We start from the raw sequence: 16,158 nt of genomic DNA, 5'->3' as shown, positions 1-16,158 counted from the left end.
CAACGGTATCGAAGGCACCGCTGAGATCAAGTAGCAGCAATACAGATGACACATCGACATCCATAGCTGTTAAGAAATCATTGGTCACTTTTGCGATTGCCAGCTTATTAGAGTAATTTTCCCTGAGACCCGACTGCAAGGACTCACATTTTTTTTAGAGGATTTTAGAGCTAAAGGAGAGGTGCGACACTGACCATTTAGCAAGAGGTCAGAGTTGAGGTTAGGTCTGTTAAGCAGAGAACTATCAGGTTCAAACACTGATGACCTTTATTAATCAGACAAGAAGCAAGGAATCATGCAGAGACAGAGTTCAATTTAGCTCATGAGGAGAAGGCATGGAGCTGCACACTTAGTCACCGTCTCGCCCTACGCTCTAAGGTACAGCTCCCGCGTCCCTCTGTTTATTCAGGAGTTCAACAGTCAACATCACTGAGGCCGCCTCTAAAAGGAGTGGTCACATATATCATGCAAAGCAGGTCCAGTACGCACAATACGTGACGGAATGTGCTGGGGCCTTGTGATTGCCTTGTTTCTGCTTCGTATGCGTGCTGTCATCTTACCTTCGTTGAGGTCCTTGAAGTCTTTGGCTGTTAGCGGGCCAAAACAAAGATAACATCTGCGGCTGAGGCAACCCCTCAGACAAGAAGATTTGTCCTTAATCAGATAGAAAAAATGCAGCTTGAGCACAATAACTAATAACTATAGCAACGGACTTTAAGCATACTAAAGTTGTGTGGTATTATATATACATGATTATTCTAACAAGAACAAATCAACACTGTTGTGAATGCTAGGAGAACAGTACCGGAGGATAGTGATAAGTTAATAGTATTCAGCACTGATGGCCCTAATATTACAAACAGCTCCATAAGTTTCCCAGAAAGTGGGTCAAACAGACATTTTTGTTTTGAGTCATAAGAGTTCCATTATCTTTAAAATGAGCGATATTATTTCGGAGAACATTTGATGTAATCCACACAGTTGCATTTGTGTTTAAAAGACCCAGTTGTAGCTGGCAGGTAACGTCTTTAACAGAGTGTGTGGAACTACTAGGAGAAGGGGTTGGGTAACGATGCTGCTGTGTAAATAAATATTTAGGGTTTTTATTGAGACAGATGAGATTGTAGTAATAATTAGTTTTCGCTAAACAAGAGAAAAAAGTAATTAAAATATCACTCTGTGCCAGACAACATACCTCCAATCTTGTCGCACGACATTTGCCTTCCAGCTTTGTACACGATTGTTCAAGAGCTCTGGCTTCTTCCGTCAACCAGGGGGTACGCTTTTTAGGGGCCTTTTTTTTTTAGCTTAATGGGTGCTATACCATAAATAGCATTGCGCAAGGTATCATTACAGTCAACAGTGAGGCTATCAATAGAGCCCACATAATTAGGTGCCATTACCGAAGACAGTAGGCCAGAGAGAGTCGTGGTTGTAGCAGCATTGATGCTACGGCTGCAAAAGCATTGGTTATTCTCAGAAACGTTGACAATGGGTCAGAACTTCAGATTTAATGAGGTAGTGACTGGACATTGCTGTGGTGTATGAAAGCACCAAAACTTTAGAGACGGTAACACCCCAGATTAAGTCTATTGTACAAACCCCGTTTCCATATGAGTTGGGAAATTGTGTCAGATGTACATATAAATGGAATACACTGATTTGTAAATCCTTTTTAACCCATATTCAGTTGAATATGCTACAAAGACAAGATATTTGATGTTTGAACTCATAAACTTTATTTTTTTTTTTTTTGCAAATAATAATTATCTTAGAATTTCATGGCTACAACACGTGCCAAAGTAGTTGGGAAAGGGCATGTTCACCACTGTGTTACATCACCTTTTATTTTAACAACACTCAATAAATGTTTGGGAACTGAGGAAACTAATTGTTGAAGCTTTGAAAGTGGAATTCTTTCCCATTCTTGTTTTATGTAGAGCTTCACGTGTTGCTGGCATCAAATTATAAAGTTAATAATTATTTGCAACAAAAAAAAAAAGTTTATCAGCTTGAACATCAAATATGTTGTCTTTGTAGCATATTCAACTGAATATGGGTTGAAAAAGATTTGCAAATCATTGTATTCCGTTCATATTTTTATCTAACACAATTCCCCAACTCATATGGAAACGGGGTTTGTATTTCCGTTGAAATATGTGGGTTCATGTATTATTTGAGTAAGATTTCAAATGTTGATTAGACTGAAGTGCGATATTTGAGGTATTCTATTAAAATGTCCAATGACAACTACATTATCTGCATGTTGCACTCAGTCACCAACAAACTCTTAGAAATTGCTGATGATGTCTGAATAAGGCCTAGAAGGGTGATGGATTAAGGTTCAAGGTTCAAGGTTCAACTTTCAACTTTATTGTCCCCGCGGGGAAATTTGTCTTGGACACAGTGCATCATTGCTTTCTTGACATACACAAAAACAACAGAACAAAAACACAAGCACAGACACAACTAAAACCAAACAACTAACATTTAAACATGTAAACATCAGAACATGGAGCTTGAGAGACATGGGTGGCACTTTGATGTAGGCATAAAATCTACAGTATGGAGATAAAGTACCAGTGTGCATTGCACTAGAGCTCATGGATAAAGTGCTGTGTGCTAAAGTGTTTATTTCTAAAGTGCTATGTGCTAAAAAAAAAAGTGCTTACCTATGTATTAACATTCTATTGCACATTGTTGGTCAGCTTAATGGAGGCTGGGACAAATGATAATTTAAGGCGGTTAGATTTGCATAGTGGGACCCGGAGTCTTCTCCCCGATGGCAGGGTTCCATATTCAGGGAAGAGTGGGTGTTGTGAATTGGAAATCATTTTCTTAGCTTTTTTCCTAACTGCCTGCTCATAGATGCTCTGTATAGGCTCATATTCTTTCCTCCCTACGATATTCATTGCCGTTTTATGCATGCCGGCCAGTTTGCTTTTTAGCTTAACGGTTAGGTTAACTCGTTGATGTTCATGTTCAATCCGCCAGGTGTAGAGGAAAGCACGGGTGTCAAACCTACCTGTTCGCATTCCGGTGTCGACATTTTTGAATGAAAGAAACTGCTGTTCTAAATGTGTCCACTAGATGTCCCAATAGCAATTATTTGTATCTTTGTACATTATGCTGCATATATAAAAAATAATAAACCACATGATGTTAGTGCACCAGTCAAGGAAAATGAGCAAACTACATAAATAACATTCCATAATTTGATTTTGATTTTAATTTTTTTATCTTGATAGATTGAACATGAATATCAACGAGTTGACTGATAAACATTATCACATAATTTATTTAGAAAGTATAACTAATGACAAATGAAGATGAAATACTATTTACCTCAACATGTAATTGTAAAAAAAAAAACAACAACATTATGATTTGTACATTTTCAGAATGTGCTTGTTCTATTTCTAAACAAGGAAAACAATCTGAAGTTGTCTTCATTTTTAAGTTATCATGACCTGATTTTACCAGTCCGGCTCACTTGGAAGTAGATTTTTCTCCATGTAGCCCCCCGATCTAAAATGAGTTCGACACCCATGATCCAACATTCACTCGTAGCATTAAAAGGGTGCATGAAGTACACAAAGCCACACTTTTTCTTTCTCCGAGTGTAATCTCTTGCCGTCTTGGGAGTGGTGGTGACGGGGCTAGCAACGCAAAGCTAAGCTCGCTTAAAAGTGAAGCGGTGAAATAAAAATAATAGATGCTTTGTATAATTTAATAAGACTAAAACAATGTTGGAGAAGGGCTAAAGCGGGTTGAAAGCACACTTGCATATATATATATATATATATATATATATATACACACATTCGGCCACCATGCTCAAAGGAGAAGTCTGATCGACAAAATTTGCAGGCACCATACCTCTTCCCCTTCGAGCTGTCCTGGATGAACTGAAATTATTTTTTCCAATCATTTTGGAACTTGCAAGCGTACTTCTTTTTCTTACTTGTCATCGCCATGTCTCTTCTTCGTTCTTCCGCCTCGACTCTGTTATGTTTTTGGACATTACTACTTGCTGTAGTTTTGAAGCAATGCATGATGGGAATCCGGATGTTGTGTGTCAGTGTATTAACGTGTTGGCTGGAATAAACACGCTGAGAAATAGCTCCGTGCCGGACTACTTTATGGGTTATAGATAAAACTATGGATAACGGAGACATATATAATAGTCTCCTTTTCAGGTAAGTGAGGCCGCTAAAGACAGTGAACTGCAAAAACTGAAATCTAAGTAATATTAAATATCTTTAAATAAGGGTGATATTTGCTTATTTTCTGTCTGATGAGATACTTCTTCTCACGAAGCAAATTTTATGTTTGAGTGTTTTACTTGTTTTAAGGGTTTTGGTCCTAAATTATCTCAATAAGATATTACAGCTTGTTGCTGAGATGTAAGACCTACATTGAGTAAAACATGCTTGAAACTAGAATATCAACTGTTGTATAAAACTACTTTTTTAAATCAATAATATCTTATTTCAAGCATGAAAATAAAACATGACTTTGACACTATTCTGTCTCATAATTAAAACAGATGACAGTCAAATGGACTTTGCTGTTTTATTTTCAATGAAACAATAGAAAATACGTACTCACAGAGTAGTACAGTTGGTAAAGTACATTCAACTGACAGTTAATATTTAAACATTTAACATGTGACATTTCTAACAATTTTGAACAGAAAAGGTTTATGCACATTCAGATAAATTCTTCAAAATTACAATAAAAAACATTTTGGCCGGGGGCAGGGCTGTATATATGCACACTAATTGACTGAACGAGCACACACTTGGCGCGATTATGTCATGTTGTCGATGAAAAAATGCATTTTTACACAATATGATTTGCCTTAGTGGCTAGGAGAACCCGAGATCAAGCGGTTGCCTTTCCGTTAAGAAAAATAAATTTGTTTTTAGTATAAGTTTGCTGGTTTCAGGAAATGTAATGCCGAGCGCATTTCATTATGTCAAGATAATGGAACTAGCATTTACTTAATTTAATAATATTTTTCAACATATTGAGCAAAAAAGTCTCTTTTGTTTTTCTACCAAGGAAAGTGCACTTGTTATTAGTGAGAATATACTTATTTAAAGGTATTTGTCATGTCTTTGTGATCATGTTCTGTTTAGTTATGTTCTGTTTGGTTTTTGACCCCATTAGTTCATGTTTTTGCGCACCCTGGTTTGTTTTAGTTTCCATGACAACCATTAGTTTCACCTGGCTCATTTGTTTGGACTCACACACCTGTCAATAATAACAGCACTGTTTAAGCCTGTAGTTGCCAGGCAGTCAGCCTGGCGACTTCACCCTCAACACACCCTAGCTATCTGTGCTGATGATCCATGCCCATATCTCGTTCCAAGTATCCATCCATCCATTTCTACCGCTTATTCCGTTTGGAGTCGCGGGGGGCTGGTGCCTATCTCAGCTACAATCAGGCGGAAGGCGGCGTACACCCTGGACAAGTCGCCACCTCATCGCAGGGCCAACACAGATAGACAGACAACATTCACACTCACATTCACACACTAGGGCCAATTTAGTGTTGCCAATCAACCTATCCCCAGGTGCATGTTTTTAGAGGTGGGAGGAAGCCACAGTACCTGGAGAGAACCCACACATTCACGGGGAGGACATGCACACTCCACACAGAAAGATCCCGATCCCGGGATTGAACCCAGGACTACTCAGGACCTTCGTATTGTGAGGCAGACGCACTAACCCAAAATCCCTCGTTCCAAGTAAGTTTTCGTTATTCATGCCATAGTTTGCAAGTTTTCTTTTATGTCCCATAGTTTACGTTGTAGTAATAGTTTTGTTTTCAAAGCCAAGTTTTGAACCTCTGCTGAAAGCGCCTTTTGTTTGTTCCTTTTTTCCGAGTTAATAATAAAATATTTCATTACCTTCAGTCGATTTGCACCACAGGAAAACAAACCTGTACCATAGTCCAAGTCGTGACAGTATTTGTTGGTTCATTGAGGTTAGCTAATTTTACTTGTTTTGGAAAGTCTTGACAAGCCAAATTTTCTTGTTCAATTGACAGATAATTTTGCTTAGTTCGAAAAAATTCCCCTCATTTTTGTATTTTTTTTCCCTTGTTTTTGAACACTGACTCTTTGCATTGTGCCTTTAAGGCACGCCCTCAATATTGTTGTCTGATTGGAAATCGGGAGAAATTCGAGAGATTTGGTTGGCCCGGGAGATTTTCAGGAGGGCCACTGAAATTCGGTAGTCTCCCGGGAAAATCGGGAGCGTTGGCAAGTACGATTCAACGAAGCACACAAAATAGCACAGCGCACAGCCGTCATCGACAGCACTGCTGAACTGACCCCTTGGAATGTTTACCAGCTTGTATTTTGCTGTTTGGCCAGCTAAGCTGCTTCACCTGCTTCATTAGGCCACCAAATGTCACAGCACAACATCCCAGCGTCTACTGCGGCTGTCAATTAGCCTCGATGTGTCGTCACCTGACAGCCTGTGCTAACGATCCATGCAGCAGGCACCACCCACTCGCCCATATGGACCACTAAATTCGTCCTTCAAGTGGGCAATAAGTACCAGAACCACACAAGGAAAGTTGTCCTTGTAGTCTCGCTGTGTCTTACAAGCGAAAATACTTAATCTGTTTTGAGAGCTTCTACTGCGTGAAGCTCAGCAAGACAGCATCCATGACTGACAGCGTTTGAATAGCAACACGATGAATAGAACACATCCGACAGTCAGATACCGAGTTGACGGGCTGTTGCCGTGGAAACCGCAAAATGTTTCCTCGCTGTACGTGGCTAAACTGACCTAACCGGACACCTGACGGCCTAATTAATGTTAACATTGTTGCACTTTTTGTGTGAGGAAAGTGTCGTACTTTAACTTTGAACAGTATACGGCACTGACTCTCAAACCAGTGATACGCAGGCTTAATCTTGTGATACGCCAAAAAATGTGCGATGTATTTTATTTAATTCAATATTTAAAGGGGAACATTATCACCAGACCTATGCAAGCGTCAATATATACCTTGATGGTGCAGAAAAAAGACCATATATTTTTTTAACCGATTTCTGAACTCTAAATGGGTGAATTCTGGCGAATTAAACGCCTTTCTGTTTATGGCTCTTTTGTCGATGACGTCAGAACGTGACGTCACGGAGGTAATACAGCCGCCTTTTTCATTTTCAACACATTGCAAACACCGGGTCTCAGCTCTGTTATTTTCCTTTTTTTCGACTATTTTTTGGAACCTTGGAGACATCATGCCTTGTTGGTGTGTTGTCGGAGGGTGTAACAACACTAACAGGGAGGGATTCACCACTGGCCCGAAGATGCAAAAGCGTCTGCCGCCAGACCCCCATTGAATGTGCCAGAGTGTCTCCACATTTTACCGGCGATGACAGACATGGCACAGAGATGTATGGATAACCTGCAGATTCATTTGCAACGATAAAGTCAACAAAATCACAAAGGTGAGTTTTGTTGATGTTGTTGACTTATGTGCTAATCAGACATATTTGGTTGCGGCGTGACTGCCAGCTAATCGATGCTAACATGCTACGCTAATCGATGCTAACATGCTATTTACCGGCGGTGCTAAAGCAGACATGGCACAGAGATGTATGGATAACCTGCAGATGCATTTGCAACTATATTACGTTTCCTTCCACCCACATTTAATGCAAAAAAAACACTTACCAATCGAAGGATTTAAGTTGCTCCAGTGTCACAAGATGCCAAAGTCCTGATCGTTTGGTCCGCACATTTTACCGGCGATGCTAACGCAGCTATTCGGCCATGCTATGGCTATGAATAGCGCCAATAGCTATTCGCTCAATAGCTTCAGTTTCTTCTTCAATACTTTCATACTCCAACCATTCGTTTCAAAACATGCGTAATCTGTTGAATCGCTTAAGCCGCTGAAATCAGAGTCTGAATCCGAGCTAATGTCACTATATCTTGCTGTGGTATTCGCCATTGTTTGTTTACATTGGCAGCACTGTATGACGTCACAGGAAAATGGATAGTGTCTTTGCAAAGAACGAAAAAAAGGCACTTTAAAGCTTTTTTTAGGGATATTCCGGGACCGGTAAAATTTTGAAAGAAACTTCAAAAAATACAACAAGCCACTGGGAACTGATTTTTATTGTTTTTAACCCTTTTGAAATTGTGATAATGTTCCCCTTTAAGGAAAATTGTGTTTTGTCATCACTGGGACTTTGGCCCGGTTTGTTTTCCCATGGTGCAAAGCGAGTGGACCAGACAAGGCTTGCAGGTAAAGACATGATTTAATTTTACTTAAAAAAAAAAAGGAACAGACAAAAGGCGCGCACAAGGCGGAGAACAAACTTGGCTAAGAAAAACAAACTAGCACAAAGGTAGAACTATGGACATAAAACAATAAAAAAACTACACTTACGGTGACGTGAGCAGAACCGCATGAACTTTGATATCAAGAGCTCTGGCATAAACTGAGTCCAGAGTATCAGGGGTGAATCAAGAATGATGTCGCCAAGCCGACTGCCTGGCAACTACAGGCTTAAATAATGGTGACATCATTAACACGGTTGCGTGAGTCCGAAACAAATCAGGTGCGTAAGTCCAAATGAATCAGGTGAACTAATTGGTCGTCATTGTGACAAAACAAGCAAGAGTCCAAAAACCAAACAGAACATAACTTAACAAAATGTGACCACGGAACATGACATGTTTAATGTTACAGTGGGCAACATTTTAAATAAAATTGTTAAATAAAACCTCTGCCTTGTTTTAAATGAATATTTGACCTACGGCACTGCTTTTTTTTATAATGTTGGTCATTATCAGTTCAGTTCAATTCCAGTTTATTTAGAACATGCATACAATACAACGTAATGCATCGCACAATTCCGGTTGTGTCATTACAGCACTTTTCGAAAAAGAGTAGGGAGAAGCAGATCTTATTTAATCCTTCGCCTTTTCATACCATAGCGATTTTATCCAACCGTCTTATCCGTAACAGAACAGTGAACAAATAAATACTATAGTAAGCAAACAAATAAAAAATACATAAATAATCTTTGTTTTAAGAAAAAAAAAGGGTTCAAGATGTTCATCATAATTCTTGTTCTGTGTACTTTGTGCACTTGTAGTTTTGTTTGATTGCTTTGGTTAATCCATTCCATAATTTAACTCCACATACAGATATGCTAAAAGTTTAAAATGTTGTACGAGCATACAATGTTTTTAATTTATCTTTTGTTGAGAATAATTGCTGATAACACTTTAGTATTGGGAACATATTCATCAATAATTACTTGCTTATAAGCATGCAAATTAGTAATATATTGGTTATTAATTAGTCATTATAAGTACTTACTAATGCCTTATTCTGCATGGGCCTTATTATACAACCAGTAAGCCATTAATTAAGAGTGTTCCCTCAATACCCTCAGAATTATTGCTTATTAGTAACCCTAACCCGTATGTGTTCGCCTAGTGTCCAAATAACTCCAAATTAATTATGTTTTACTTTAATAAGCAACTAATTAATGGTGAATATATTACCCATACTAAAATGTTACCGAATTGTTGTACATTCTTGGGTCAAAGGTTATAGTTTACTTTATACATAATTTGTGCTGTTTGCAAATGCACCAAATCGTTGAATTTCAATAATTGTGATTTAATAAATAAAGGGTTTCTATGGCCCTGTGATGAGGTGGTGACTTGCCCAGGGTGTAGTCCGCCTTCCACCCGAATGCAGCTCAGATAGGCTCCAACACCCCTGCGACTCCGAAAGGGACAAGAGGTAGTAAATGGATGGATGGATGGATGGATGTTCTCTATATCCAACATGATGTATTATTTAAGTTGATGTTTTTGTAACACAATTAGTGAATGAAGCGCACATTTGTAATTGTTTTCCCATATTTCTGCACAATAATGGTAACACTAGCGAGCAGTCAAGAATATGAAATGATTTTTGGTCCAGAACATGTTTTGCTTCATTCTTTGTTGATGTGTTTCTTGCTACTTTATGTTGTATATTTTTTACATGAGATTTCCAGTTCACTGCGATGAACTGGCGACTTGTCCAGGGTGTACCCCGCCTTCCGCCCGATTGTAGCTAAGATAGGTACCAGTGACCCCAAAGGGAATAAGCGGTAGGAAATGGATGGATGCATGGATTTACAGTTCATTTTATCATCTATTATTACACCCAAAAATGTGTTTTATTTTACACTTTCAATATCTGCTCCGTCCATCTGTATTTGTGTTTGACTTTCTCTTCTACTGTTACCAAATAGCATTATTTTAGTCTTACTGAGATTCAAGGATAGTCTGTTTTTGTCAAACCATATTTTTAATTTGTTCATTTCTTCTGTTATTACTTGTATTATCATCTATTAAGGTGGAGAGCCAAGTGTTTTCTGAGGTTGTATTTGTTTGAGAACCAATGGTACGTACCAGAGATGCGCAGATAGGTAATTATATCATCCGCAACCGCATCACTAAAGTCGTCATCCACCCGCCGTCCACCCGAACCAACATTTTATCAACACAGCAACCGCCCGCCACCCGCCCGTTGTTATATATCAGGGGTAGGCAGCCTTTACCACTCATAGATCTAATTTGACCCGTTTCACATAGTCTAGAAGACAATGAGAGCAGCAAACATTCTCGCGACTCTTTGTTGGTTTTTATACAGATAACGAGAATAAGGGCGTGCTATGAAGCCATTGCCTTTGACACCTTCAACAACATGTACAAACAGTTTGCCAGCCCAGCAACATGTTGCGTGCAGCTTCCGTAGAAACACGTACAAGATTGAAAGGCAATACTGGGTGACACAGAGTATACTGATGGTTGTGCTATAAACTATTTTAACACTCTTACTAATATGCGCCACACTGTGAAGCCACACCAAACAAGAATGACAAACACATTTCAGGAGAACATCCTCACAGTAACACGACATAAACGCAACACAACAAATACCCAGGATCCTTTGCATCCATGACTCTTCCGGAATATATTTTACATCCCCACGCCCCCATCCCCGCCCACCTTACCAATGAAGAGGGGGTGGGGGGGGGGCGGGGTTTGGTGCTAGCGGGGTGTATAATATACTCAGGAATAGTCATGGATGCAAAGGATTCTGGGTATTTGTTGTGTTGCGTTTATGTTGTGCTACTGTGAGGATGTTCTCCCGAAATGTGTTTGTCATTCTTGTTTGGTGTGGCTTCACAGCGTGGCGCATATTAGTAAGAGTGTTAAAATTGTTTATATCACAACCATCAGTGTACTCTGTGTCACCCAGTATGCCTTGCAGTCGTGTACGTGTGTCTGCGGAAGCCACATACAACATGTTGCTGGACTGGCATATAGTTTATACATATAGAAGGCCTCAAAGGCAATGGCTTCATTGCACACCCTAATTCTTGTTAACTGGGTGACCACCAGCAGATATTCGCGAGAATGTTTGCGGCTCCTGTTATCTCCTTTACTTTGCGATACGGGTCAAAACGGCCCTTTGAGTGGTAAAGGGTGTCAATTTTTGAGCCATGTATATCAAATATTTCCGAATGGTTCAACCGCCACCCGCCCGAATCTAATTAAAATCTCATTTTTTGTCATGTCACCCGCCCGACCCGCTGTTTATCCGCAGACTCCGCGGATGGGACCGCAAGCCGCGCATCTCTAGTATGTACCAATGATATCATGCATGTGTCTGAGTGTAGAGCTGGAGTCTATCCCAGTTGTTATAATGACAACAGTCAGGGTGAATACCTTTTGTTAAGTTAAAGCAGACGAAATAGAAACCAAACAGAAGAGAAGGTAATTCAAACTGTGACTCTTGTGAAATTAACTATAGCTATGACTATGTTGGCCACAATAGCCAGCAATATGTTTAGAGGAGAAAAGGTGAGGCCTTTAATCCCAGGATTACCATCCCTACCGTCAAGCATGGTGGCGGTAGTATTATGCTCTGGGCCTGTTTTCCTGACAATGGAACTGGTGCTTTACAGATAGTAAATGGGACAATGAAAATGAAGGATTACCTCCAAATTCTCCAGGACAATCTAAAATAATCAGTCTGAAGGTTGGGTCTTGGGCGCAGTTGGGTGTTCCAACAGGACAATGACCCCAAACGCACATCAAAAGTGGTAAAGGAATGGGTAAATCAGGCTACAATTAAGGTTTTAGAATCGCCTCCCCAAAGTCCTGACTTAAACGTGTGGAAAATGCTGAAGAAACAAGTCCATGTCAGACAATTTAGCTGAACTGCACCAATTTTGTCAAGAGGAGTAGTCAAAAATTCAACCTGAAGCTTGCCAGAAGCTTGAGGACTGCTTCCAAACGCGCCTTATTGCAGTGAAACTTGCCAAGGGACATGTAAGCAAATATTAACATCGCTGTATGTATACTTTTGACCCAGCAGATTTGCTCACATTTTAATAAATAAATAATAAATTCATAAAAGAACCAAACTTCATGAATGTTTTTGTGACCAACAAGTATGTGCTCCAATCTTTACAAGTGTATGTAAACTTTTGATCTCTTAAAGAAAACTGCACTTTTTTTGGAATTTCGCCTATCATTCACTATCCTTATGTAAGACAAAAACAAATATGTTTTTTCTTTTTTTATGCTTTCTTATGAGTAAATAAATGCGATCAAAAGTCCGCTTACAATGGAGCCTGAGGGAGTCGCTCTACTCTGCCTGTAAAAAGCCCTGAAAAAAACATCCAAACACCTCCATTATGGTTTTATGTACATGGTGTAAGTATATATGAAATGTAGTCACAGGCACATTTATAATAACATTTAATATTTATGTATTTTCATCATTTTAAGCACACACGGCGCATTTTAATTTTCCTGAAGGAACTCTCCTGAAGGAATCAATAAAGTACTATCCATCTATCTTCATTTAAAAAATACATCACGTTTGTTTTTTTTGTTTTTACCCACATCACTGATTAATACTCCTTGCAGACTTCATGAGAAACCACAATTATAATGAAATTATCACTTAGTGTACAATGTCTGCTGCCATTAGATACCGACTACTAGGATGTTGATATTTTCCCATTTAAATGAATGACTCGTAATCCTTGCAAAGATAAAGAAAACCAAGCGCGGTCTTGTTGTGTCTTTCTCGCTGTCAAGACATGGACTATGGTGTGGTTTGTTTTCCCTTGCTGCAAAGCGACTGGACCGGACATGGCGTGAAGGTAATGACATCTTTAATCTTAACTCAAAAATATTACAAAAACAAAGGGTATATACAAAAGGTGCTCTCAGTGGAGGTACAAAACTTGGCTCTGAAAACAAAAACTCGCTCAATGGCAGATCTATGGACAACAAAAACGAAAACACCTACTTTGACCGAGAAAGTACAGATCATTGGCATGGATAACATGGGTGTTTGGGAGGTGATGTCGCCAGGCTGACTGCCTGGCAACTACAGGCTTAAATAATGCTGCTGTGATTAACAGGTGCATGAATCCAAATGAACCAGGTGCGTGACATAACAGGTGAAAACCAATTGGTAGTCATGGAAACTAAAACAAACCAGGGTGCGCAAAAACAGGAACTAATGGAGTCAAAAACAAAACAGAACATAACTAAACAGAACTTGATTGCAAACACATGACACTCGCCATTTCTAGGCCAAAATTGACTAACTCATCGAATCATATATTCATCTTTCTACTATGCAGATGAGAGGTATTATTTATGATCCAGAATAAACTTTCAAGGTCCAGGGCATGAAAGCAGCTCATCGCTGACAATACAGCAACACAAGCGGTTAGTTCCCTCTAATCACGGCGCCACTAAAAATAGTTTGTCTGCGTTAGCGATTATAATAACAATATCGCTAATATTTGGTTAATATTGAAGTCACGAAATATAACTGGAGTATTGTTGGCGCTTTTTGGATGTTTATTTTAGATGTATAGAGGACCTCCCATTCACTGCGCTAAAAGAGGGCTTTTATTTACGTTTATTGACGAGTTAGAAGGCATTAAAAAAAAAAGAAAACATTTCGTCATGTCTTTCATAATGATTGTGAGCAATAGGAAAAATTCCCAAAAAAGTGCAGTTTCACTTTAGAGAGGATGGATTTGTTTTTAATGTATTCTAAATATTAAGTAAACGTACATAAAAGTCTGCTTACAGCGGAGCCAATGCGAGCTCTAATAGTTCGCTCATGAAATCCAATAAATAACCATCCAAAAACTGCTAACAATACTCCATTTTGTGACTTGAAAATAAACCAAGTATTAGTGATATTGTTATCACAAACTATTCCTAGCGGCGCTATGATAAAAAGTTTGTGTCACTATCTTTACATCATCACAGGGGTCTACTGATTTCTCGCTTCATTCCTGACTGTAAGTTTCTTAAAGATCATAAATCATACATCTGACCTGCACAGAAGACGTCTGAGTAGGTAATCCAACAAGTTGGGACACCATGACAGCCAATTAGGACCTGGAACTGGCGAGAAAGACACAAAAAGTGCTTGTTCCTTCTACCCCCATCTTAGCAGCTTGCATCCTAATGACAGCATACCTTGTACAGTAAGTGATGTTTCATTATGTTGGCTCTCATGAAGTCTGCAGTGAGCAGAAATCAGTGATGTAGAAAAAAAAGCAAATGTGATACCTTTTTTAAATGAATGCACCACGTTTGATTAAAATGATCAAAATACATAAATATTAAATGCAATTATTAAATGTGCCTGTTACTACATTACATATATACTTAAACCAATCAATCAATCAAAGGTTATGTCTATAGCCCTTAATCACAAGTGTCTCAAAGGGCTGCAAAGGCCACAACAACATCCTAGTTTAGATCCACATCAAGGAAAGAAAAACTCAACCAAATTCAAGGCAAGTATCTGCAATGCCTCCATGGTTTGATTTCAAATGTTCAGGACTTATGCAGATCCCAAATACACAACAGCAGGTACCAATAGGTAAGAAAAGTTGTTGTTGTTTTTATTTTTATAATAAGTCCTTAAAATGCTGGTGGAGGGGCTGAATTGGGGCTAAACAGATTTCTGGTGGGGCTAGTGAATTGAAAAAAAAAAGCTTTTACCAACATCACCAAAAAAATCACTTCATATTCCTTACTGCTCGACAGTGTTACCATATCTGAGTTATTGTGCAGAAATATTGGGAAAAAACTGCAAAAGTACACTTCATTCATTAACCATGTTACAAAAAATATCAGTTACAATAATACATAAAGTTGGATATGGAGAACATTCCAACCCTTTATTTATTGAACCGTAAATATTGAAATTCCGCGACATAGTTCATTGGCAAACTGCTAAAATTATGCACAAAGTATACTGTAACCTACCACCTAAAAATGTAAAACAATTCTGAAACATAACCTAAAAGGAAAAAGTCATTTAAACTATGTGTATGTACTTACAACAGTCAGTTTACAAAACACAGAATAAGTTAAAGTATATCAGTATTTGGAATTAAATTATGAAATGGATTCAGCAAATAAATCAAACAATGTACTAACATGATCCATTTCAAGAAACTTCAAACTTAAAATGTCTACAAAGTACAACAAAGAAGAAGAACCATGATTAACATTATAAATTTATTAGAGATGTCCGATAATGGCTTGTTTGCCGATATCCGATATTCCGATATTGTCCAACTCTTAATTACCCATTCCGATATCAACCGATACCGATATATACAGTCATGGAATTAACACATTATTATGCCTAATTTTTGTTGTGATGCCCCGCTGGATGCATAAAATAATGTAACAATGTTTTCCAGAATAAATCAACTCAAGTTGTGGAAAAAAATGCCCTTATGACACTGCCAAATTTATTATTGAAGTAACAAAGTGCATTATTTTTTTTAACACGCCTCAAAACAGCAGCTTGGAATTTGGGACAAGCTCTCGCTGAGAGAGCATGAGGAAATTGAGGTGGGTGGGGTTGCGGGGGTCTGGGTTGAGGTGGGAGGGTGTATAATGTAGCGTCCCGGAAGAGTTAGTGCTGCAAGGGTGTCTGGGTATTTGTTCTGTTGTGTTTATGTGGTGTTATGATGCGGATGTTCTCCCGAAATGTGTTTGTCACTCTTGTTTGGTGTGGGTTCCCAGTGTGGCGCATATTTGTAACTG

General features: G+C 38.7%; 1 long non-coding RNA gene across 1 annotated transcript; it reads right to left on the bottom strand.

The window, feature by feature from the left end:
• Positions 1-327: 327 nt before the first annotated feature.
• LOC133568965 (uncharacterized) lies at positions 328-14,585 on the bottom strand. The gene is made up of 3 exons (XR_009809715.1): positions 14,424-14,585; positions 561-654; positions 328-441 (listed from the first exon to the last, which is right to left on the bottom strand). It is a non-coding gene; the product is annotated as an uncharacterized LOC133568965 (long non-coding RNA).
• Between the last annotated feature and the right edge of the window lie 1,573 nt (positions 14,586-16,158).

The sequence above is a fragment of the Nerophis ophidion genome, linkage group LG14, assembly GCF_033978795.1.
Source record: "Nerophis ophidion isolate RoL-2023_Sa linkage group LG14, RoL_Noph_v1.0, whole genome shotgun sequence".
Taxonomy (NCBI): Eukaryota; Metazoa; Chordata; class Actinopteri; order Syngnathiformes; family Syngnathidae; genus Nerophis; species Nerophis ophidion.
The sequence above is the reverse complement of the archived record's forward strand: the minus strand, read 5'-3'. Positions and strand labels throughout refer to the sequence as shown.